Source organism: Enoplosus armatus, chromosome 11 (assembly GCF_043641665.1).
Source record: "Enoplosus armatus isolate fEnoArm2 chromosome 11, fEnoArm2.hap1, whole genome shotgun sequence".
In the NCBI taxonomy this organism is placed as follows: domain Eukaryota; kingdom Metazoa; phylum Chordata; class Actinopteri; order Centrarchiformes; family Enoplosidae; genus Enoplosus; species Enoplosus armatus.
The window spans coordinates 6,194,048-6,215,674 of NC_092190.1; the positions used below are offsets into that span (position 1 = coordinate 6,194,048).

At 40.6% G+C, this 21,627-nt stretch overlaps 34 non-coding genes across 34 annotated transcripts in view; all 34 read right to left on the reverse strand.

Moving 5' to 3' along the window:
• Positions 1-45, reverse strand: part of LOC139293414 (5S ribosomal RNA) — a 119-nt gene extending 74 nt beyond the window's left edge. The window contains exon 1 of the ribosomal RNA XR_011598025.1: positions 1-45. This exon is cut by the window's left edge and continues 74 nt beyond it. This is a non-coding gene — a ribosomal RNA (5S ribosomal RNA).
• A 524-nt stretch (positions 46-569) lies between these two features.
• Positions 570-688, reverse strand: LOC139293415 (5S ribosomal RNA). The gene has a single exon (XR_011598026.1). It is a non-coding gene; the product is annotated as a 5S ribosomal RNA (ribosomal RNA).
• Positions 689-1,221: 533 nt separating this feature from the next.
• Positions 1,222-1,340, reverse strand: LOC139293558 (5S ribosomal RNA). Its single transcript, XR_011598162.1, has one exon. It is a non-coding gene; the product is annotated as a 5S ribosomal RNA (ribosomal RNA).
• Positions 1,341-1,864: 524 nt separating this feature from the next.
• Positions 1,865-1,983, reverse strand: LOC139293417 (5S ribosomal RNA). The gene has a single exon (XR_011598028.1). It is a non-coding gene; the product is annotated as a 5S ribosomal RNA (ribosomal RNA).
• A 524-nt stretch (positions 1,984-2,507) lies between these two features.
• LOC139293418 (5S ribosomal RNA) lies at positions 2,508-2,626 on the reverse strand. Its single transcript, XR_011598029.1, has one exon. It is a non-coding gene; the product is annotated as a 5S ribosomal RNA (ribosomal RNA).
• Positions 2,627-3,159: 533 nt separating this feature from the next.
• Positions 3,160-3,278, reverse strand: LOC139293559 (5S ribosomal RNA). The gene has a single exon (XR_011598163.1). It is a non-coding gene; the product is annotated as a 5S ribosomal RNA (ribosomal RNA).
• A 524-nt stretch (positions 3,279-3,802) lies between these two features.
• On the reverse strand, positions 3,803-3,921 carry LOC139293420 (5S ribosomal RNA). Its single transcript, XR_011598030.1, has one exon. It is a non-coding gene; the product is annotated as a 5S ribosomal RNA (ribosomal RNA).
• A 524-nt stretch (positions 3,922-4,445) lies between these two features.
• Positions 4,446-4,564, reverse strand: LOC139293531 (5S ribosomal RNA). The gene has a single exon (XR_011598136.1). It is a non-coding gene; the product is annotated as a 5S ribosomal RNA (ribosomal RNA).
• A 524-nt stretch (positions 4,565-5,088) lies between these two features.
• On the reverse strand, positions 5,089-5,207 carry LOC139293652 (5S ribosomal RNA). The gene has a single exon (XR_011598251.1). It is a non-coding gene; the product is annotated as a 5S ribosomal RNA (ribosomal RNA).
• A 533-nt stretch (positions 5,208-5,740) lies between these two features.
• LOC139293608 (5S ribosomal RNA) lies at positions 5,741-5,859 on the reverse strand. Its single transcript, XR_011598211.1, has one exon. It is a non-coding gene; the product is annotated as a 5S ribosomal RNA (ribosomal RNA).
• A 533-nt stretch (positions 5,860-6,392) lies between these two features.
• On the reverse strand, positions 6,393-6,511 carry LOC139293421 (5S ribosomal RNA). The gene has a single exon (XR_011598031.1). It is a non-coding gene; the product is annotated as a 5S ribosomal RNA (ribosomal RNA).
• Positions 6,512-7,035: 524 nt separating this feature from the next.
• On the reverse strand, positions 7,036-7,154 carry LOC139293586 (5S ribosomal RNA). The gene has a single exon (XR_011598189.1). It is a non-coding gene; the product is annotated as a 5S ribosomal RNA (ribosomal RNA).
• Positions 7,155-7,678: 524 nt separating this feature from the next.
• Positions 7,679-7,797, reverse strand: LOC139293540 (5S ribosomal RNA). The gene has a single exon (XR_011598145.1). It is a non-coding gene; the product is annotated as a 5S ribosomal RNA (ribosomal RNA).
• A 533-nt stretch (positions 7,798-8,330) lies between these two features.
• On the reverse strand, positions 8,331-8,449 carry LOC139293422 (5S ribosomal RNA). Its single transcript, XR_011598032.1, has one exon. It is a non-coding gene; the product is annotated as a 5S ribosomal RNA (ribosomal RNA).
• A 524-nt stretch (positions 8,450-8,973) lies between these two features.
• LOC139293423 (5S ribosomal RNA) lies at positions 8,974-9,092 on the reverse strand. The gene has a single exon (XR_011598033.1). It is a non-coding gene; the product is annotated as a 5S ribosomal RNA (ribosomal RNA).
• A 524-nt stretch (positions 9,093-9,616) lies between these two features.
• LOC139293424 (5S ribosomal RNA) lies at positions 9,617-9,735 on the reverse strand. The gene has a single exon (XR_011598034.1). It is a non-coding gene; the product is annotated as a 5S ribosomal RNA (ribosomal RNA).
• Positions 9,736-10,259: 524 nt separating this feature from the next.
• Positions 10,260-10,378, reverse strand: LOC139293668 (5S ribosomal RNA). The gene has a single exon (XR_011598266.1). It is a non-coding gene; the product is annotated as a 5S ribosomal RNA (ribosomal RNA).
• A 524-nt stretch (positions 10,379-10,902) lies between these two features.
• Positions 10,903-11,021, reverse strand: LOC139293636 (5S ribosomal RNA). The gene has a single exon (XR_011598237.1). It is a non-coding gene; the product is annotated as a 5S ribosomal RNA (ribosomal RNA).
• Positions 11,022-11,540: 519 nt separating this feature from the next.
• LOC139293638 (5S ribosomal RNA) lies at positions 11,541-11,659 on the reverse strand. Its single transcript, XR_011598239.1, has one exon. It is a non-coding gene; the product is annotated as a 5S ribosomal RNA (ribosomal RNA).
• A 519-nt stretch (positions 11,660-12,178) lies between these two features.
• Positions 12,179-12,297, reverse strand: LOC139293526 (5S ribosomal RNA). Its single transcript, XR_011598131.1, has one exon. It is a non-coding gene; the product is annotated as a 5S ribosomal RNA (ribosomal RNA).
• A 524-nt stretch (positions 12,298-12,821) lies between these two features.
• LOC139293653 (5S ribosomal RNA) lies at positions 12,822-12,940 on the reverse strand. Its single transcript, XR_011598252.1, has one exon. It is a non-coding gene; the product is annotated as a 5S ribosomal RNA (ribosomal RNA).
• Positions 12,941-13,473: 533 nt separating this feature from the next.
• On the reverse strand, positions 13,474-13,592 carry LOC139293588 (5S ribosomal RNA). Its single transcript, XR_011598191.1, has one exon. It is a non-coding gene; the product is annotated as a 5S ribosomal RNA (ribosomal RNA).
• A 533-nt stretch (positions 13,593-14,125) lies between these two features.
• LOC139293425 (5S ribosomal RNA) lies at positions 14,126-14,244 on the reverse strand. The gene has a single exon (XR_011598035.1). It is a non-coding gene; the product is annotated as a 5S ribosomal RNA (ribosomal RNA).
• A 519-nt stretch (positions 14,245-14,763) lies between these two features.
• LOC139293426 (5S ribosomal RNA) lies at positions 14,764-14,882 on the reverse strand. Its single transcript, XR_011598036.1, has one exon. It is a non-coding gene; the product is annotated as a 5S ribosomal RNA (ribosomal RNA).
• A 524-nt stretch (positions 14,883-15,406) lies between these two features.
• LOC139293596 (5S ribosomal RNA) lies at positions 15,407-15,525 on the reverse strand. Its single transcript, XR_011598199.1, has one exon. It is a non-coding gene; the product is annotated as a 5S ribosomal RNA (ribosomal RNA).
• A 533-nt stretch (positions 15,526-16,058) lies between these two features.
• Positions 16,059-16,177, reverse strand: LOC139293639 (5S ribosomal RNA). Its single transcript, XR_011598240.1, has one exon. It is a non-coding gene; the product is annotated as a 5S ribosomal RNA (ribosomal RNA).
• Positions 16,178-16,696: 519 nt separating this feature from the next.
• LOC139293610 (5S ribosomal RNA) lies at positions 16,697-16,815 on the reverse strand. Its single transcript, XR_011598213.1, has one exon. It is a non-coding gene; the product is annotated as a 5S ribosomal RNA (ribosomal RNA).
• Positions 16,816-17,348: 533 nt separating this feature from the next.
• Positions 17,349-17,467, reverse strand: LOC139293678 (5S ribosomal RNA). The gene has a single exon (XR_011598276.1). It is a non-coding gene; the product is annotated as a 5S ribosomal RNA (ribosomal RNA).
• A 519-nt stretch (positions 17,468-17,986) lies between these two features.
• Positions 17,987-18,105, reverse strand: LOC139293427 (5S ribosomal RNA). Its single transcript, XR_011598037.1, has one exon. It is a non-coding gene; the product is annotated as a 5S ribosomal RNA (ribosomal RNA).
• A 533-nt stretch (positions 18,106-18,638) lies between these two features.
• Positions 18,639-18,757, reverse strand: LOC139293429 (5S ribosomal RNA). The gene has a single exon (XR_011598039.1). It is a non-coding gene; the product is annotated as a 5S ribosomal RNA (ribosomal RNA).
• Positions 18,758-19,290: 533 nt separating this feature from the next.
• On the reverse strand, positions 19,291-19,409 carry LOC139293679 (5S ribosomal RNA). The gene has a single exon (XR_011598277.1). It is a non-coding gene; the product is annotated as a 5S ribosomal RNA (ribosomal RNA).
• Positions 19,410-19,928: 519 nt separating this feature from the next.
• Positions 19,929-20,047, reverse strand: LOC139293430 (5S ribosomal RNA). Its single transcript, XR_011598040.1, has one exon. It is a non-coding gene; the product is annotated as a 5S ribosomal RNA (ribosomal RNA).
• Positions 20,048-20,580: 533 nt separating this feature from the next.
• On the reverse strand, positions 20,581-20,699 carry LOC139293431 (5S ribosomal RNA). Its single transcript, XR_011598041.1, has one exon. It is a non-coding gene; the product is annotated as a 5S ribosomal RNA (ribosomal RNA).
• A 524-nt stretch (positions 20,700-21,223) lies between these two features.
• On the reverse strand, positions 21,224-21,342 carry LOC139293640 (5S ribosomal RNA). Its single transcript, XR_011598241.1, has one exon. It is a non-coding gene; the product is annotated as a 5S ribosomal RNA (ribosomal RNA).
• Positions 21,343-21,627: the final 285 nt, after the last annotated feature.

Genomic DNA, 21,627 nt, shown 5'->3' on the forward strand with positions numbered 1-21,627 from the left:
AGATCAGACGAGATCGGGCGTGTTCAGAGTGGTATGGCCGTAAACGATTACTGCTGTCGCACACGGGCTATTTATAAATGCTAAAACATCACCAACGCTTCTTTTAATACAGTGTAAAAATGCTCTGTTGCAAGTCAAAGCCATGTATTCAAAATCTTAAGTAAAAGTACATAAGTAAATACATTTAAAGTTCCAAAAGTGAAAATACTTATTATGCAGAACGGCCCATTTTCAGAATAACATATACAGTATATATATAAAAACATTTTGAAGCATAAAGTAGAGTAAAATACAGTGGCTACTTTAGCAAATGTACTTGGTTACAGTCCACCACTGTAAAATTGGCTACATATTGCCTAATGACTAGAGCAGGAAATGTGTATCCATCTTCACACCGCCTATTGAATGTGATGGCTGGAAATGAGAGCAATTAAAATAGAAGTACAATACAGAGCACAAAGTCCAGACTGCCAAATAAAAGCATGTAGAATGTGTTCACTGGCTCTGTACTGTCCTGTCTCCACTACAGAAGGAGCAGCGCCCTCTGCTGACGAAAGCGGACAAGAAAATGCTTACGGCACCTGGTATTCCCAGGCGGTCTCCCATCCAAGTACTAACCAGGCCCGACCCTGCTTAGCTTCCGAGATCAGACGAGATCGGGCGTGTTCAGAGTGGTATGGCCGTAAACGATTACTGCTGTCGCACACGGGCTATTTATAAATGCTAAAACATCACCAACGCTTCTTTTAATACAGTGTAAAAATGCTCTGTTGCAAGTCAAATCCATGTATTCAAAATCTTAAGTAAAAGTACATAAGTAAATACATTTAAAGTTCCAAAAGTAAAAATACTCATTATGCAGAACGGCCCATTTTCAGAATAACATATATATATATAAAAACATTTTGAAGCATAAAGTAGAGTAAAATACAGTGGCTACTTTAGCAAATGTACTTGGTTACAGTCCACCACTGTAAAATTGGCTACATATTGCCTAATGACGAGAGCAGGAAATGTGTATCCATCGGCAACACTGCATCTTCACACCGCCTATTGAATGTGATGGCTGGAAATGAGAGCAATTAAAATAGAAGTACAATACAGAGCACAAAGTCCAGACTGCCAAATAAAAGCATGTAGAATGTGTTCACTGGCTCTGTACTGTCCTGTCTCCACTACAGAAGGAGCAGCGCCCTCTGCTGACGAAAGCGGACAAGAAAATGCTTACGGCACCTGGTATTCCCAGGCGGTCTCCCATCCAAGTACTAACCAGGCCCGACCCTGCTTTGCTTCCGAGATCAGACGAGATCGGGCGTGTTCAGAGTGGTATGGCCGTAAACGATTACTGCTGTCGCACACGGGCTATTTATAAATGCTAAAACATCACCAACGCTTCTTTTAATACAGTGTAAAAATGCTCTGTTGCAAGTCAAAGCCATGTATTCAAAATCTTAAGTAAAAGTACATAAGTAAATACATTTAAAGTTCCAAAAGTGAAAATACTTATTATGCAGAACGGCCCATTTTCAGAATAACATATACAGTATATATATAAAAACATTTTGAAGCATAAAGTAGAGTAAAATACAGTGGCTACTTTAGCAAATGTACTTGGTTACAGTCCACCACTGTAAAATTGGCTACATATTGCCTAATGACTAGAGCAGGAAATGTGTATCCATCTTCACACCGCCTATTGAATGTGATGGCTGGAAATGAGAGCAATTAAAATAGAAGTACAATACAGAGCACAAAGTCCAGACTGCCAAATAAAAGCATGTAGAATGTGTTCACTGGCTCTGTACTGTCCTGTCTCCACTACAGAAGGAGCAGCGCCCTCTGCTGACGAAAGCGGACAAGAAAATGCTTACGGCACCTGGTATTCCCAGGCGGTCTCCCATCCAAGTACTAACCAGGCCCGACCCTGCTTAGCTTCCGAGATCAGACGAGATCGGGCGTGTTCAGAGTGGTATGGCCGTAAACGATTACTGCTGTCGCACACGGGCTATTTATAAATGCTAAAACATCACCAACGCTTCTTTTAATACAGTGTAAAAATGCTCTGTTGCAAGTCAAAGCCATGTATTCAAAATCTTAAGTAAAAGTACATAAGTAAATACATTTAAAGTTCCAAAAGTGAAAATACTTATTATGCAGAACGGCCCATTTTCAGAATAACATATACAGTATATATATAAAAACATTTTGAAGCATAAAGTAGAGTAAAATACAGTGGCTACTTTAGCAAATGTACTTGGTTACAGTCCACCACTGTAAAATTGGCTACATATTGCCTAATGACTAGAGCAGGAAATGTGTATCCATCTTCACACCGCCTATTGAATGTGATGGCTGGAAATGAGAGCAATTAAAATAGAAGTACAATACAGAGCACAAAGTCCAGACTGCCAAATAAAAGCATGTAGAATGTGTTCACTGGCTCTGTACTGTCCTGTCTCCACTACAGAAGGAGCAGCGCCCTCTGCTGACGAAAGCGGACAAGAAAATGCTTACGGCACCTGGTATTCCCAGGCGGTCTCCCATCCAAGTACTAACCAGGCCCGACCCTGCTTAGCTTCCGAGATCAGACGAGATCGGGCGTGTTCAGAGTGGTATGGCCGTAAACGATTACTGCTGTCGCACACGGGCTATTTATAAATGCTAAAACATCACCAACGCTTCTTTTAATACAGTGTAAAAATGCTCTGTTGCAAGTCAAATCCATGTATTCAAAATCTTAAGTAAAAGTACATAAGTAAATACATTTAAAGTTCCAAAAGTAAAAATACTCATTATGCAGAACGGCCCATTTTCAGAATAACATATATATATATAAAAACATTTTGAAGCATAAAGTAGAGTAAAATACAGTGGCTACTTTAGCAAATGTACTTGGTTACAGTCCACCACTGTAAAATTGGCTACATATTGCCTAATGACGAGAGCAGGAAATGTGTATCCATCGGCAACACTGCATCTTCACACCGCCTATTGAATGTGATGGCTGGAAATGAGAGCAATTAAAATAGAAGTACAATACAGAGCACAAAGTCCAGACTGCCAAATAAAAGCATGTAGAATGTGTTCACTGGCTCTGTACTGTCCTGTCTCCACTACAGAAGGAGCAGCGCCCTCTGCTGACGAAAGCGGACAAGAAAATGCTTACGGCACCTGGTATTCCCAGGCGGTCTCCCATCCAAGTACTAACCAGGCCCGACCCTGCTTTGCTTCCGAGATCAGACGAGATCGGGCGTGTTCAGAGTGGTATGGCCGTAAACGATTACTGCTGTCGCACACGGGCTATTTATAAATGCTAAAACATCACCAACGCTTCTTTTAATACAGTGTAAAAATGCTCTGTTGCAAGTCAAAGCCATGTATTCAAAATCTTAAGTAAAAGTACATAAGTAAATACATTTAAAGTTCCAAAAGTGAAAATACTTATTATGCAGAACGGCCCATTTTCAGAATAACATATACAGTATATATATAAAAACATTTTGAAGCATAAAGTAGAGTAAAATACAGTGGCTACTTTAGCAAATGTACTTGGTTACAGTCCACCACTGTAAAATTGGCTACATATTGCCTAATGACTAGAGCAGGAAATGTGTATCCATCTTCACACCGCCTATTGAATGTGATGGCTGGAAATGAGAGCAATTAAAATAGAAGTACAATACAGAGCACAAAGTCCAGACTGCCAAATAAAAGCATGTAGAATGTGTTCACTGGCTCTGTACTGTCCTGTCTCCACTACAGAAGGAGCAGCGCCCTCTGCTGACGAAAGCGGACAAGAAAATGCTTACGGCACCTGGTATTCCCAGGCGGTCTCCCATCCAAGTACTAACCAGGCCCGACCCTGCTTAGCTTCCGAGATCAGACGAGATCGGGCGTGTTCAGAGTGGTATGGCCGTAAACGATTACTGCTGTCGCACACGGGCTATTTATAAATGCTAAAACATCACCAACGCTTCTTTTAATACAGTGTAAAAATGCTCTGTTGCAAGTCAAAGCCATGTATTCAAAATCTTAAGTAAAAGTACATAAGTAAATACATTTAAAGTTCCAAAAGTGAAAATACTTATTATGCAGAACGGCCCATTTTCAGAATAACATATACAGTATATATATAAAAACATTTTGAAGCATAAAGTAGAGTAAAATACAGTGGCTACTTTAGCAAATGTACTTGGTTACAGTCCACCACTGTAAAATTGGCTACATATTGCCTAATGACTAGAGCAGGAAATGTGTATCCATCTTCACACCGCCTATTGAATGTGATGGCTGGAAATGAGAGCAATTAAAATAGAAGTACAATACAGAGCACAAAGTCCAGACTGCCAAATAAAAGCATGTAGAATGTGTTCACTGGCTCTGTACTGTCCTGTCTCCACTACAGAAGGAGCAGCGCCCTCTGCTGACGAAAGCGGACAAGAAAATGCTTACGGCACCTGGTATTCCCAGGCGGTCTCCCATCGAAGTACTAACCAGGCCCGACCCTGCTTAGCTTCCGAGATCAGACGAGATCGGGCGTGTTCAGAGTGGTATGGCCGTAAACGATTACTGCTGTCGCACACGGGCTATTTATAAATGCTAAAACATCACCAACGCTTCTTTTAATACAGTGTAAAAATGCTCTGTTGCAAGTCAAAGCCATGTATTCAAAATCTTAAGTAAAAGTACATAAGTAAATACATTTAAAGTTCCAAAAGTGAAAATACTTATTATGCAGAACGGCCCATTTTCAGAATAACATATACAGTATATATATAAAAACATTTTGAAGCATAAAGTAGAGTAAAATACAGTGGCTACTTTAGCAAATGTACTTGGTTACAGTCCACCACTGTAAAATTGGCTACATATTGCCTAATGACTAGAGCAGGAAATGTGTATCCATCTTCACACCGCCTATTGAATGTGATGGCTGGAAATGAGAGCAATTAAAATAGAAGTACAATACAGAGCACAAAGTCCAGACTGCCAAATAAAAGCATGGAGAATGTGTTCACTGGCTCTGTACTGTCCTGTCTCCACTACAGAAGGAGCAGCGCCCTCTGCTGACGAAAGCGGACAAGAAAATGCTTACGGCACCTGGTATTCCCAGGCGGTCTCCCATCCAAGTACTAACCAGGCACGACCCTGCTTAGCTTCCGAGATCAGACGAGATCGGGCGTGTTCAGAGTGGTATGGCCGTAAACGATTACTGCTGTCGCACACGGGCTATTTATAAATGCTAAAACATCACCAACGCTTCTTTTAATACAGTGTAAAAATGCTCTGTTGCAAGTCAAAGCCATGTATTCAAAATCTTAAGTAAAAGTACATAAGTAAATACAATTAAAGTTCCAAAAGTAAAAATACTCATTATGCAGAACGGCCCATTTTCAGAATAACATATATATATATAAAAACATTTTGAAGCATAAAGTAGAGTAAAATACAGTGGCTACTTTAGCAAATGTACTTGGTTACAGTCCACCACTGTAAAATTGGCTACATATTGCCTAATGACGAGAGCAGGAAATGTGTATCCATCGGCAACACTGCATCTTCACACCGCCTATTGAATGTGATGGCTGGAAATGAGAGCAATTAAAATAGAAGTACAATACAGAGCACAAAGTCCAGACTGCCAAATAAAAGCATGTAGAATGTGTTCACTGGCTCTGTACTGTCCTGTCTCCACTACAGAAGGAGCAGCGCCCTCTGCTGACAAAAGCGGACAAGAAAATGCTTACGGCACCTGGTATTCCCAGGCGGTCTCCCATCCAAGTACTAACCAGGCCCGACCCTGCTTAGCTTCCGAGATCAGACGAGATTGGGCGTGTTCAGAGTGGTATGGCCGTAAACGATTACTGCTGTCGCACACGGGCTATTTATAAATGCTAAAACATCACCAACGCTTCTTTTAATACAGTGTAAAAATGCTCTGTTGCAAGTCAAATCCATGTATTCAAAATCTTAAGTAAAAGTACATAAGTAAATACATTTAAAGTTCCAAAAGTAAAAATACTCATTATGCAGAACGGCCCATTTTCAGAATAACATATATATATATAAAAACATTTTGAAGCATAAAGTAGAGTAAAATACAGTGGCTACTTTAGCAAATGTACTTGGTTACAGTCCACCACTGTAAAATTGGCTACATATTGCCTAATGACGAGAGCAGGAAATGTGTATCCATCGGCAACACTGCATCTTCACACCGCCTATTGAATGTGATGGCTGGAAATGAGAGCAATTAAAATAGAAGTACAATACAGAGCACAAAGTCCAGACTGCCAAATAAAAGCATGTAGAATGTGTTCACTGGCTCTGTACTGTCCTGTCTCCACTACAGAAGGAGCAGCGCCCTCTGCTGACGAAAGCGGACAAGAAAATGCTTACGGCACCTGGTATTCCCAGGCGGTCTCCCATCCAAGTACTAACCAGGCCCGACCCTGCTTAGCTTCCGAGATCAGACGAGATCGGGCGTGTTCAGAGTGGTATGGCCGTAAACGATTACTGCTGTCGCACACGGGCTATTTATAAATGCTAAAACATCACCAACGCTTCTTTTATTACAGTGTAAAAATGCTCTGTTGCAAGTCAAAGCCATGTATTCAAAATCTTAAGTAAAAGTACATAAGTAAATACATTTAAAGTTCCAAAAGTGAAAATACTTATTATGCAGAACAGCCCATTTTCAGAATAACATATACAGTATATATATAAAAACATTTTGAAGCATAAAGTAGAGTAAAATACAGTGGCTACTTTAGCAAATGTACTTGGTTACAGTCCACCACTGTAAAATTGGCTACATATTGCCTAATGACTAGAGCAGGAAATGTGTATCCATCTTCACACCGCCTATTGAATGTGATGGCTGGAAATGAGAGCAATTAAAATAGAAGTACAATACAGAGCACAAAGTCCAGACTGCCAAATAAAAGCATGTAGAATGTGTTCACTGGCTCTGTACTGTCCTGTCTCCACTACAGAAGGAGCAGCGCCCTCTGCTGACGAAAGCGGACAAGAAAATGCTTATGGCACCTGGTATTCCCAGGCGGTCTCCCATCCAAGTACTAACCAGGCCCGACCCTGCTTAGCTTCCGAGATCAGACGAGATCGGGCGTGTTCAGAGTGGTATGGCCGTAAACGATTACTTCTGTCGCACACGGGCTATTTATAAATGCTAAAACATCACCAACGCTTCTTTTATTACAGTGTAAAAATGCTCTGTTGCAAGTCAAAGCCATGTATTCAAAATCTTAAGTAAAAGTACATAAGTAAATACATTTAAAGTTCCAAAAGTGAAAATACTTATTATGCAGAACAGCCCATTTTCAGAATAACATATACAGTATATATATAAAAACATTTTGAAGCATAAAGTAGAGTAAAATACAGTGGCTACTTTAGCAAATGTACTTGGTTACAGTCCACCACTGTAAAATTGGCTACATATTGCCTAATGACTAGAGCAGGAAATGTGTATCCATCTTCACACCGCCTATTGAATGTGATGGCTGGAAATGAGAGCAATTAAAATAGAAGTACAATACAGAGCACAAAGTCCAGACTGCCAAATAAAAGCATGTAGAATGTGTTCACTGGCTCTGTACTGTCCTGTCTCCACTACAGAAGGAGCAGCGCCCTCTGCTGACGAAAGCGGACAAGAAAATGCTTACGGCACCTGGTATTCCCAGGCGGTCTCCCATCCAAGTACTAACCAGGCCCGACCCTGCTTAGCTTCCGAGATCAGAAGAGATCGGGCGTGTTCAGAGTGGTATGGCCGTAAACGATTACTGCTGTCGCACACGGGCTATTTATAAATGCTAAAACATCACCAACGCTTCTTTTAATACAGTGTAAAAATGCTCTGTTGCAAGTCAAATCCATGTATTCAAAATCTTAAGTAAAAGTACATAAGTAAATACATTTAAAGTTCCAAAAGTAAAAATACTCATTATGCAGAACGGCCCATTTTCAGAATAACATATATATATATAAAAACATTTTGAAGCATAAAGTAGAGTAAAATACAGTGGCTACTTTAGCAAATGTACTTGGTTACAGTCCACCACTGTAAAATTGGCTACATATTGCCTAATGACGAGAGCAGGAAATGTGTATCCATCGGCAACACTGCATCTTCACACCGCCTATTGAATGTGATGGCTGGAAATGAGAGCAATTAAAATAGAAGTACAATACAGAGCACAAAGTCCAGACTGCCAAATAAAAGCATGTAGAATGTGTTCACTGGCTCTGTACTGTCCTGTCTCCACTACAGAAGGAGCAGCGCCCTCTGCTGACGAAAGCGGACAAGAAAATGCTTACGGCACCTGGTATTCCCAGGCGGTCTCCCATCCAAGTACTAACCAGGCCCGACCCTGCTTAGCTTCCGAGATCAGACGAGATCGGGCGTGTTCAGAGTGGTATGGCCGTAAACGATTACTGCTGTCGCACACGGGCTATTTATAAATGCTAAAACATCACCAACGCTTCTTTTAATACAGTGTAAAAATGCTCTGTTGCAAGTCAAAGCCATGTATTCAAAATCTTAAGTAAAAGTACATAAGTAAATACATTTAAAGTTCCAAAAGTGAAAATACTTATTATGCAGAACGGCCCATTTTCAGAATAACATGTACAGTATATATATAAAAACATTTTGAAGCATAAAGTAGAGTAAAATACAGTGGCTACTTTAGCAAATGTACTTGGTTACAGTCCACCACTGTAAAATTGGCTACATATTGCCTAATGACTAGAGCAGGAAATGTGTATCCATCTTCACACCGCCTATTGAATGTGATGGCTGGAAATGAGAGCAATTAAAATAGAAGTACAATACAGAGCACAAAGTCCAGACTGCCAAATAAAAGCATGTAGAATGTGTTCACTGGCTCTGTACTGTCCTGTCTCCACTACAGAAGGAGCAGCGCCCTCTGCTGACGAAAGCGGACAAGAAAATGCTTACGGCACCTGGTATTCCCAGGCGGTCTCCCATCCAAGTACTAACCAGGCCCGACCCTGCTTAGCTTCCGAGATCAGACGAGATCGGGCGTGTTCAGAGTGGTATGGCCGTAAACGATTACTGCTGTCGCACACGGGCTATTTATAAATGCTAAAACATCACCAACGCTTCTTTTAATACAGTGTAAAAATGCTCTGTTGCAAGTCAAAGCCATGTATTCAAAATCTTAAGTAAAAGTACATAAGTAAATACATTTAAAGTTCCAAAAGTGAAAATACTTATTATGCAGAACGGCCCATTTTCAGAATAACATATACAGTATATATATAAAAACATTTTGAAGCATAAAGTAGAGTAAAATACAGTGGCTACTTAGGCAAATGTACTTGGTTACAGTCCACCACTGTAAAATTGGCTACATATTGCCTAATGACTAGAGCAGGAAATGTGTATCCATCTTCACACCGCCTATTGAATGTGATGGCTGGAAATGAGAGCAATTAAAATAGAAGTACAATACAGAGCACAAAGTCCAGACTGCCAAATAAAAGCATGTAGAATGTGTTCACTGGCTCTGTACTGTCCTGTCTCCACTACAGAAGGAGCAGCGCCCTCTGCTGACGAAAGCGGACAAGAAAATGCTTACGGCACCTGGTATTCCCAGGCGGTCTCCCATCCAAGTACTAACCAGGCCCGACCCTGCTTAGCTTCCGAGATCAGACGAGATCGGGCGTGTTCAGAGTGGTATGGCCGTAAACGATTACTGCTGTCGCACACGGGCTATTTATAAATGCTAAAACATCACCAACGCTTCTTTTAATACAGTGTAAAAATGCTCTGTTGCAAGTCAAAGCCATGTATTCAAAATCTTAAGTAAAAGTACATAAGTAAATACATTTAAAGTTCCAAAAGTGAAAATACTTATTATGCAGAACGGCCCATTTTCAGAATAACATATACAGTATATATATAAAAACATTTTGAAGCATAAAGTAGAGTAAAATACAGTGGCTACTTTAGCAAATGTACTTGGTTACAGTCCACCACTGTAAAATTGGCTACATATTGCCTAATGACTAGAGCAGGAAATGTGTATCCATCTTCACACCGCCTATTGAATGTGATGGCTGGAAATGAGAGCAATTAAAATAGAAGTACAATACAGAGCACAAAGTCCAGACTGCCAAATAAAAGCATGTAGAATGTGTTCACTGGCTCTGTACTGTCCTGTCTCCACTACAGAAGGAGCAGCGCCCTCTGCTGACGAAAGCGGACAAGAAAATGCTTACGGCACGTGGTATTCCCAGGCGGTCTCCCATCCAAGTACTAACCAGGCCCGACCCTGCTTAGCTTCCGAGATCAGACGAGATCGGGCGTGTTCAGAGTGGCATGGCCGTAAACGATTACTGCTGTCGCACACGGGCTATTTATAAATGCTAAAACATCACCAACGCTTCTTTTAATACAGTGTAAAAATGCTCTGTTGCAAGTCAAAGCCATGTATTCAAAATCTTAAGTAAAAGTACATAAGTAAATACATTTAAAGTTCCAAAAGTGAAAATACTTATTATGCAGAACGGCCCATTTTCAGAATAACATATACAGTATATATATAAAAACATTTTGAAGCATAAAGTAGAGTAAAATACAGTGGCTACTTTAGCAAATGTACTTGGTTACAGTCCACCACTGTAAAATTGGCTACATATTGCCTAATGACTAGAGCAGGAAATGTGTATCCATCTTCACACCGCCTATTGAATGTGATGGCTGGAAATGAGAGCAATTAAAATAGAAGTACAATACAGAGCACAAAGTCCAGACTGCCAAATAAAAGCATGTAGAATGTGTTCACTGGCTCTGTACTGTCCTGTCTCCACTACAGAAGGAGCAGCGCCCTCTGCTGACGAAAGCGGACAAGAAAATGCTTACGGCACGTGGTATTCCCAGGCGGTCTCCCATCCAAGTACTAACCAGGCCCGACCCTGCTTAGCTTCCGAGATCAGACGAGATCGGGCGTGTTCAGAGTGGTATGGCCGTAAACGATTACTGCTGTCGCACACGGGCTATTTATAAATGCTAAAACATCACCAACGCTTCTTTTAATACAGTGTAAAAATGCTCTGTTGCAAGTCAAAGCCATGTATTCAAAATCTTAAGTAAAAGTACATAAGTAAATACATTTAAAGTTCCAAAAGTAAAAATACTCATTATGCAGAACGGCCCATTTTCAGAATAACATATATATATATAAAAACATTTTGAAGCATAAAGTAGAATACAATACAGTGGCTACTTTAGCAAATGTACTTGGTTACAGTCCACCACTGTAAAATTGGCTACATATTGCCTAATGACTAGAGCAGGAAATGTGTATCCATCTTCACACCGCCTATTGAATGTGATGGCTGGAAATGAGAGCAATTAAAATAGAAGTACAATACAGAGCACAAAGTCCAGACTGCCAAATAAAAGCATGTAGAATGTGTTCACTGGCTCTGTACTGTCCTGTCTCCACTACAGAAGGAGCAGCGCCCTCTGCTGACGAAAGCGGACAAGAAAATGCTTACGGCACGTGGTATTCCCAGGCGGTCTCCCATCCAAGTACTAACCAGGCCCGACCCTGCTTAGCTTCCGAGATCAGACGAGATCGGGCGTGTTCAGAGTGGTATGGCCGTAAACGATTACTGCTGTCGCACACGGGCTATTTATGAATGCTAAAACATCACCAACGCTTCTTTTAATACAGTGTAAAAATGCTCTGTTGCAAGTCAAATCCATGTATTCAAAATCTTAAGTAAAAGTACATAAGTAAATACATTTAAAGTTCCAAAAGTAAAAATACTCATTATGCAGAACGGCCCATTTTCAGAATAACATATATATATATAAAAACATTTTGAAGCATAAAGTAGAGTAAAATACAGTGGCTACTTTAGCAAATGTACTTGGTTACAGTCCACCACTGTAAAATTGGCTACATATTGCCTAATGACTAGAGCAGGAAATGTGTATCCATCTTCACACCGCCTATTGAATGTGATGGCTGGAAATGAGAGCAATTAAAATAGAAGTACAATACAGAGCACAAAGTCCAGACTGCCAAATAAAAGCATGTAGAATGTGTTCACTGGCTCTGTACTGTCCTGTCTCCACTACAGAAGGAGCAGCGCCCTCTGCTGACGAAAGCGGACAAGAAAATGCTTACAGCACCTGGTATTCCCAGGCGGTCTCCCATCCAAGTACTAACCAGGCCCGACCCTGCTTAGCTTCCGAGATCAGACGAGATCGGGCGTGTTCAGAGTGGTATGGCCGTAAACGATTACTGCTGTCGCACACGGGCTATTTATAAATGCTAAAACATCACCAACGCTTCTTTTAATACAGTGTAAAAATGCTCTGTTGCAAGTCAAAGCCATGTATTCAAAATCTTAAGTAAAAGTACATAAGTAAATACATTTAAAGTTCCAAAAGTGAAAATACTTATTATGCAGAACGGCCCATTTTCAGAATAACATATACAGTATATATATAAAAACATTTTGAAGCATAAAGTAGAGTAAAATACAGTGGCTACTTTAGCAAATGTACTTGGTTACAGTCCACCACTGTAAAATTGGCTACATATTGCCTAATGACTAGAGCAGGAAATGTGTATCCATCTTCACACCGCCTATTGAATGTGATGGCTGGAAATGAGAGCAATTAAAATAGAAGTACAATACAGAGCACAAAGTCCAGACTGCCAAATAAAAGCATGGAGAATGTGTTCACTGGCTCTGTACTGTCCTGTCTCCACTACAGAAGGAGCAGCGCCCTCTGCTGACGAAAGCGGACAAGAAAATGCTTACGGCACCTGGTATTCCCAGGCGGTCTCCCATCCAAGTACTAACCAGGCACGACCCTGCTTAGCTTCCGAGATCAGACGAGATCGGGCGTGTTCAGAGTGGTATGGCCGTAAACGATTACTGCTGTCGCACACGGGCTATTTATAAATGCTAAAACATCACCAACGCTTCTTTTAATACAGTGTAAAAATGCTCTGTTGCAAGTCAAAGCCATGTATTCAAAATCTTAAGTAAAAGTACATAAGTAAATACATTTAAAGTTCCAAAAGTAAAAATACTCATTATGCAGAACGGCCCATTTTCAGAATAACATATATATATATAAAAACATTTTGAAGCATAAAGTAGAGTAAAATACAGTGGCTACTTTAGCAAATGTACTTGGTTACAGTCCACCACTGTAAAATTGGCTACATATTGCCTAATGACGAGAGCAGGAAATGTGTATCCATCGGCAACACTGCATCTTCACACCGCCTATTGAATGTGATGGCTGGAAATGAGAGCAATTAAAATAGAAGTACAATACAGAGCACAAAGTCCAGACTGCCAAATAAAAGCATGTAGAATGTGTTCACTGGCTCTGTACTGTCCTGTCTCCACTACAGAAGGAGCAGCGCCCTCTGCTGACAAAAGCGGACAAGAAAATGCTTACGGCACCTGGTATTCCCAGGCGGTCTCCCATCCAAGTACTAACCAGGCCCGACCCTGCTTAGCTTCCGAGATCAGACAAGATCGGGCGTGTTCAGAGTGGTATGGCCGTAAACGATTACTGCTGTCGCACACGGGCTATTTATAAATGCTAAAACATCACCAACGCTTCTTTTAATACAGTGTAAAAATGCTCTGTTGCAAGTCAAATCCATGTATTCAAAATCTTAAGTAAAAGTACATAAGTAAATACATTTAAAGTTCCAAAAGTAAAAATACTCATTATGCAGAACGGCCCATTTTCAGAATAACATATATATATATAAAAACATTTTGAAGCATAAAGTAGAGTAAAATACAGTGGCTACTTTAGCAAATGTACTTGGTTACAGTCCACCACTGTAAAATTGGCTACATATTGCCTAATGACGAGAGCAGGAAATGTGTATCCATCGGCAACACTGCATCTTCACACCGCCTATTGAATGTGATGGCTGGAAATGAGAGCAATTAAAATAGAAGTACAATACAGAGCACAAAGTCCAGACTGCCAAATAAAAGCATGTAGAATGTGTTCACTGGCTCTGTACTGTCCTGTCTCCACTACAGAAGGAGCAGCGCCCTCTGCTGACGAAAGCGGACAAGAAAATGCTTACGGCACCTGGTATTCCCAGGCGGTCTCCCATCCAAGTACTAACCAGGCCCGACCCTGCTTAGCTTCCGAGATCAGACGAGATCGGGCGTGTTCAGAGTGGTATGGCCGTAAACGATTACTGCTGTCGCACACGGGCTATTTATAAATGCTAAAACGTCACCAACGCTTCTTTTAATACAGTGTAAAAATGCTCTGTTGCAAGTCAAATCCATGTATTCAAAATCTTAAGTAAAAGTACATAAGTAAATACATTTAAAGTTTCAAAAGTAAAAATACTCATTATGCAGAACGGCCCATTTTCAGAATAACATATATATATATAAAAACATTTTGAAGCATAAAGTAGAGTAAAATACAGTGGCTACTTTAGCAAATGTACTTGGTTACAGTCCACCACTGTAAAATTGGCTACATATTGCCTAATGACTAGAGCAGGAAATGTGTATCCATCTTCACACCGCCTATTGAATGTGATGGCTGGAAATGAGAGCAATTAAAATAGAAGTACAATACAGAGCACAAAGTCCAGACTGCCAAATAAAAGCATGTAGAATGTGTTCACTGGCTCTGTACTGTCCTGTCTCCACTACAGAAGGAGCAGCGCCCTCTGCTGACGAAAGCGGACAAGAAAATGCTTACGGCACCTGGTATTCCCAGGCGGTCTCCCATCCAAGTACTAACCAGGCCCGACCCTGCTTAGCTTCCGAGATCAGACGAGATCGGGCGTGTTCAGAGTGGTATGGCCGTAAACGATTACTGCTGTCGCACACGGGCTATTTATAAATGCTAAAACATCACCAACGCTTCTTTTAATACAGTGTAAAAATGCTCTGTTGCAAGTCAAAGCCATGTATTCAAAATCTTAAGTAAAAGTACATAAGTAAATACATTTAAAGTTCCAAAAGTGAAAATACTTATTATGCAGAACGGCCCATTTTCAGAATAACATATACAGTATATATATAAAAACATTTTGATGCATAAAGTAGAGTAAAATACAGTGGCTACTTTAGCAAATGTACTTGGTTACAGTCCACCACTGTAAAATTGGCTACATATTGCCTAATGACTAGAGCAGGAAATGTGTATCCATCTTCACACCGCCTATTGAATGTGATGGCTGGAAATGAGAGCAATTAAAATAGAAGTACAATACAGAGCACAAAGTCCAGACTGCCAAATAAAAGCATGTAGAATGTGTTCACTGGCTCTGTACTGTCCTGTCTCCACTACAGAAGGAGCAGCGCCCTCTGCTGACGAAAGCGGACAAGAAAATGCTTACGGCACCTGGTATTCCCAGGCGGTCTCCCATCCAAGTACTAACCAGGCTCGACCCTGCTTAGCTTCCGAGATCAGACGAGATCGGGCGTGTTCAGAGTGGTATGGCCGTAAACGATTACTGCTGTCGCACACGGGCTATTTATAAATGCTAAAACATCACCAACGCTTCTTTTAATACAGTGTAAAAATGCTCTGTTGCAAGTCAAATCCATGTATTCAAAATCTTAAGTAAAAGTACATAAGTAAATACATTTAAAGTTCCAAAAGTAAAAATACTCATTATGCAGAACGGCCCATTTTCAGAATAACATATATATATATAAAAACATTTTGAAGCATAAAGTAGAGTAAAATACAGTGGCTACTTTAGCAAATGTACTTGGTTACAGTCCACCACTGTAAAATTGGCTACATATTGCCTAATGACGAGAGCAGGAAATGTGTATCCATCGGCAACACTGCATCTTCACACCGCCTATTGAATGTGATGGCTGGAAATGAGAGCAATTAAAATAGAAGTACAATACAGAGCACAAAGTCCAGACTGCCAAATAAAAGCATGTAGAATGTGTTCACTGGCTCTGTACTGTCCTGTCTCCACTACAGAAGGAGCAGCGCCCTCTGCTGACGAAAGCGGACAAGAAAATGCTTACGGCACGTGGTATTCCCAGGCGGTCTCCCATCCAAGTACTAACCAGGCCCGACCCTGCTTAGCTTCCGAGATCAGACGAGATCGGGCGTGTTCAGAGTGGTATGGCCGTAAACGATTACTGCTGTCGCACACGGGCTATTTATAAATGCTAAAACATCACCAACGCTTCTTTTAATACAGTGTAAAAATGCTCTGTTGCAAGTCAAAGCCATGTATTCAAAATCTTAAGTAAAAGTACATAAGTAAATACATTTAAAGTTCCAAAAGTAAAAATACTCATTATGCAGAACGGCCCATTTTCAGAATAACATATATATATATAAAAACATTTTGAAGCATAAAGTAGAATACAATACAGTGGCTACTTTAGCAAATGTACTTGGTTACAGTCCACCACTGTAAAATTGGCTACATATTGCCTAATGACTAGAGCAGGAAATGTGTATCCATCTTCACACCGCCTATTGAATGTGATGGCTGGAAATGAGAGCAATTAAAATAGAAGTACAATACAGAGCACAAAGTCCAGACTGCCAAATAAAAGCATGTAGAATGTGTTCACTGGCTCTGTACTGTCCTGTCTCCACTACAGAAGGAGCAGCGCCCTCTGCTGACGAAAGCGGACAAGAAAATGCTTACGGCACCTGGTATTACCAGGCGGTCTCCCATCCAAGTACTAACCAGGCCCGACCCTGCTTAGCTTCCGAGATCAGACGAGATCGGGCGTGTTCAGAGTGGTATGGCCGTAAACGATTACTGCTGTCGCACACGGGCTATTTATAAATGCTAAAACATCACCAACGCTTCTTTTAATACAGTGTAAAAATGCTCTGTTGCAAGTCAAATCCATGTATTCAAAATCTTAAGTAAAAGTACATAAGTAAATACATTTAAAGTTCCAAAAGTAAAAATACTCATTATGCAGAACGGCCCATTTTCAGAATAACATATATATATATAAAAACATTTTGAAGCATAAAGTAGAGTAAAATACAGTGGCTACTTTAGCAAATGTACTTGGTTACAGTCCACCACTGTAAAATTGGCTACATATTGCCTAATGACGAGAGCAGGAAATGTGTATCCATCGGCAACACTGCATCTTCACACCGCCTATTGAATGTGATGGCTGGAAATGAGAGCAATTAAAATAGAAGTACAATACAGAGCACAAAGTCCAGACTGCCAAATAAAAGCATGTAGAATGTGTTCACTGGCTCTGTACTGTCCTGTCTCCACTACAGAAGGAGCAGCGCCCTCTGCTGACGAAAGCGGACAAGAAAATGCTTACGGCACCTGGTATTCCCAGGCGGTCTCCCATCCAAGTACTAACCAGGCCCGACCCTGCTTAGCTTCCGAGATCAGACGAGATCTGGCGTGTTCAGAGTGGTATGGCGGTAAACGATTACTGCTGTCGCACACGGGCTATTTATAAATGCTAAAACATCACCAACGCTTCTTTTAATACAGTGTAAAAATGCTCTGTTGCAAGTCAAAGCCATGTATTCAAAATCTTAAGTAAAAGTACATAAGTAAATACATTTAAAGTTCCAAAAGTAAAAATACTCATTATGCAGAACGGCCCATTTTCAGAATAACATATATATATATAAAAACATTTTGAAGCATAAAGTAGAATACAATACAGTGGCTACTTTAGCAAATGTACTTGGTTACAGTCCACCACTGTAAAATTGGCTACATATTGCCTAATGACTAGAGCAGGAAATGTGTATCCATCTTCACACCGCCTATTGAATGTGATGGCTGGAAATGAGAGCAATTAAAATAGAAGTACAATACAGAGCACAAAGTCCAGACTGCCAAATAAAAGCATGTAGAATGTGTTCACTGGCTCTGTACTGTCCTGTCTCCACTACAGAAGGAGCAGCGCCCTCTGCTGACGAAAGCGGACAAGAAAATGCTTACGGCACCTGGTATTCCCAGGCGGTCTCCCATCCAAGTACTAACCAGGCCCGACCCTGCTTAGCTTCCGAGATCAGACGAGATCGGGCGTGTTCAGAGTGGTATGGCCGTAAACGATTACTGCTGTCGCACACGGGCTATTTATAAATGCTAAAACATCACCAACGCTTCTTTTAATACAGTGTAAAAATGCTCTGTTGCAAGTCAAATCCATGTATTCAAAATCTTAAGTAAAAGTACATAAGTAAATACATTTAAAGTTCCAAAAGTAAAAATACTCATTATGCAGAACGGCCCATTTTCAGAATAACATATATATATATAAAAACATTTTGAAGCATAAAGTAGAGTAAAATACAGTGGCTACTTTAGCAAATGTACTTGGTTACAGTCCACCACTGTAAAATTGGCTACATATTGCCTAATGACGAGAGCAGGAAATGTGTATCCATCGGCAACACTGCATCTTCACACCGCCTATTGAATGTGATGGCTGGAAATGAGAGCAATTAAAATAGAAGTACAATACAGAGCACAAAGTCCAGACTGCCAAATAAAAGCATGTAGAATGTGTTCACTGGCTCTGTACTGTCCTGTCTCCACTACAGAAGGAGCAGCGCCCTCTGCTGACGAAAGCGGACAAGAAAATGCTTACGGCACCTGGTATTCCCAGGCGGTCTCCCATCCAAGTACTAACCAGGCCCGACCCTGCTTAGCTTCCGAGATCAGACGAGATCGGGCGTGTTCAGAGTGGTATGGCCGTAAACGATTACTGCTGTCGCACACGGGCTATTTATAAATGCTAAAACATCACCAACGCTTCTTTTAATACAGTGTAAAAATGCTCTGTTGCAAGTCAAATCCATGTATTCAAAATCTTAAGTAAAAGTACATAAGTAAATACATTTAAAGTTCCAAAAGTAAAAATACTCATTATGCAGAACGGCCCATTTTCAGAATAACATATATATATATAAAAACATTTTGAAGCATAAAGTAGAGTAAAATACAGTGGCTACTTTAGCAAATGTACTTGGTTACAGTCCACCACTGTAAAATTGGCTACATATTGCCTAATGACGAGAGCAGGAAATGTGTATCCATCGGCAACACTGCATCTTCACACCGCCTATTGAATGTGATGGCTGGAAATGAGAGCAATTAAAATAGAAGTACAATACAGAGCACAAAGTCCAGACTGCCAAATAAAAGCATGTAGAATGTGTTCACTGGCTCTGTACTGTCCTGTCTCCACTACAGAAGGAGCAGCGCCCTCTGCTGACGAAAGCGGACAAGAAAATGCTTACGGCACCTGGTATTCCCAGGCGGTCTCCCATCCAAGTACTAACCAGGCCCGACCCTGCTTAGCTTCCGAGATCAGACGAGATCTGGCGTGTTCAGAGTGGTATGGCGGTAAACGATTACTGCTGTCGCACACGGGCTATTTATAAATGCTAAAACATCACCAACGCTTCTTTTAATACAGTGTAAAAATGCTCTGTTGCAAGTCAAAGCCATGTATTCAAAATCTTAAGTAAAAGTACATAAGTAAATACATTTAAAGTTCCAAAAGTAAAAATACTCATTATGCAGAACGGCCCATTTTCAGAATAACATATATATATATAAAAACATTTTGAAGCATAAAGTAGAATACAATACAGTGGCTACTTTAGCAAATGTACTTGGTTACAGTCCACCACTGTAAAATTGGCTACATATTGCCTAATGACTAGAGCAGGAAATGTGTATCCATCTTCACACCGCCTATTGAATGTGATGGCTGGAAATGAGAGCAATTAAAATAGAAGTACAATACAGAGCACAAAGTCCAGACTGCCAAATAAAAGCATGTAGAATGTGTTCACTGGCTCTGTACTGTCCTGTCTCCACTACAGAAGGAGCAGCGCCCTCTGCTGACGAAAGCGGACAAGAAAATGCTTACGGCACCTGGTATTCCCAGGCGGTCTCCCATCCAAGTACTAACCAGGCCCGACCCTGCTTAGCTTCCGAGATCAGACGAGATCGGGCGTGTTCAGAGTGGTATGGCCGTAAACGATTACTGCTGTCGCACACGGGCTATTTATAAATGCTAAAACATCACCAACGCTTCTTTTAATACAGTGTAAAAATGCTCTGTTGCAAGTCAAATCCATGTATTCAAAATCTTAAGTAAAAGTACATAAGTAAATACATTTAAAGTTCCAAAAGTAAAAATACTCATTATGCAGAACGGCCCATTTTCAGAATAACATATATATATATAAAAACATTTTGAAGCATAAAGTAGAGTAAAATACAGTGGCTACTTTAGCAAATGTACTTGGTTACAGTCCACCACTGTAAAATTGGCTACATATTGCCTAATGACGAGAGCAGGAAATGTGTATCCATCGGCAACACTGCATCTTCACACCGCCTATTGAATGTGATGGCTGGAAATGAGAGCAATTAAAATAGAAGTACAATACAGAGCACAAAGTCCAGACTGCCAAATAAAAGCATGTAGAATGTGTTCACTGGCTCTGTACTGTCCTGTCTCCACTACAGAAGGAGCAGCGCCCTCTGCTGACGAAAGCGGACAAGAAAATGCTTACGGCACCTGGTATTCCCAGGCGGTCTCCCATCCAAGTACTAACCAGGCCCGACCCTGCTTAGCTTCCGAGATCAGACGAGATCGGGCGTGTTCAGAGTGGTATGGCCGTAAACGATTACTGCTGTCGCACACGGGCTATTTATAAATGCTAAAACATCACCAACGCTTCTTTTAATACAGTGTAAAAATGCTCTGTTGCAAGTCAAAGCCATGTATTCAAAATCTTAAGTAAAAGTACATAAGTAAATACATTTAAAGTTCCAAAAGTGAAAATACTTATTATGCAGAACGGCCCATTTTCAGAATAACATATACAGTATATATATAAAAACATTTTGAAGCATAAAGTAGAGTAAAATACAGTGGCTACTTTAGCAAATGTACTTGGTTACAGTCCACCACTGTAAAATTGGCTACATATTGCCTAATGACTAGAGCAGGAAATGTGTATCCATCTTCACACCGCCTATTGAATGTGATGGCTGGAAATGAGAGCAATTAAAATAGAAGTACAATACAGAGCACAAAGTCCAGACTGCCAAATAAAAGCATGTAGAATGTGTTCACTGGCTCTGTACTGTCCTGTCTCCACTACAGAAGGAGCAGCGCCCTCTGCTGACGAAAGCGGACAAGAAAATGCTTACGGCACGTGGTATTCCCAGGCGGTCTCCCATCCAAGTACTAACCAGGCCCGACCCTGCTTAGCTTCCGAGATCAGACGAGATCGGGCGTGTTCAGAGTGGTATGGCCGTAAACGATTACTGCTGTCGCACACGGGCTATTTATAAATGCTAAAACATCACCAACGCTTCTTTTAATACAGTGTAAAAATGCTCTGTTGCAAGTCAAAGCCATGTATTCAAAATCTTAAGTAAAAGTACATAAGTAAATACATTTAAAGTTCCAAAAGTAAAAATACTCATTATGCAGAACGGCCCATTTTCAGAATAACATATATATATATAAAAACATTTTGAAGCATAAAGTAGAGTAAAATACAGTGGCTACTTTAGCAAATGTACTTGGTTACAGTCCACCACT